This window comes from Antrostomus carolinensis, unplaced genomic scaffold (genome assembly GCF_000700745.2).
Source record: "Antrostomus carolinensis isolate BGI_N321 unplaced genomic scaffold, ASM70074v2 scaffold28361, whole genome shotgun sequence".
Lineage (NCBI taxonomy): Eukaryota > Metazoa > Chordata > Aves > Caprimulgiformes > Caprimulgidae > Antrostomus > Antrostomus carolinensis.
In genome coordinates this window covers 27046-27762 of record NW_010292509.1, presented here as the reverse complement: position 1 = coordinate 27762, position 717 = coordinate 27046, and the positions used below count along the sequence as shown (strand labels likewise).

General features: G+C 39.3%; 1 non-coding gene across 1 annotated transcript; it reads left to right on the top strand.

The window, feature by feature from the left end:
• Positions 1-226: 226 nt before the first annotated feature.
• LOC114819029 (U5 spliceosomal RNA) lies at positions 227-341 on the top strand. The gene has a single exon (XR_003766342.1). It is a non-coding gene; the product is annotated as a U5 spliceosomal RNA (small nuclear RNA).
• The last annotated feature ends 376 nt before the right edge of the window (positions 342-717 follow it).

Sequence of the window (717 nt, the reverse complement as noted above, 5' to 3'; positions counted from 1 at the left end):
CAGACAAGACTCTAATTTACTCCTTCAAATTCCTCCTAAATTCTTATCACTTGGATTATTTTCTTTACCTTCGGTTATACAAAACTTGGTTCCATTCCAGTCACGTCTATATTGTGTTCTGTAGATCTGACATCTGCACAGTCAGTATTTTTATCTTTTTGCTGCTCTTGCAAGAATAGCACATGAGGATATCTGAAAAAGACTGGTGATGTCAGTAACTTTACATGAAGTTTGATTTCTCTTCAGATCTTATAAATCTTTTGCCTTTTACTAAAGATTTCTATGGAGAGCAACAAGCACAATTGTTGAGAAATTTTTTGAGGCTCCATTTCAGTGGAGATGTATTATTTATCTATCTATCTATCTATCTATCTATCTATCTATCTATCTATTTATTTATTTATAATTATTTGGGGGGCGGAAAGAGGCTGGAGAGTAGCCCTGCAGAGAGGGATCTGGGGGTTCTGGTCAATGGCAAGTTGAACATAGGCTAACAGTGTGTCCTGGCAGTCAAGAGAGTCAACCGTGTCCTGGGCTGCATTAAGCACCGTATTACAAGCCAGTTGAGGGATATGATTGTCCCACTGTACTCTGCACTGATGCAGCCTCACCTTGAGTACTGTGTGCAGTTTTGGGCACTACAGTATAAAAAGGATATAAAGCTATTAGTATCCAGAGGAGGGCCACTAAATTGATGAGGGGAAGCTGTATGAGGAG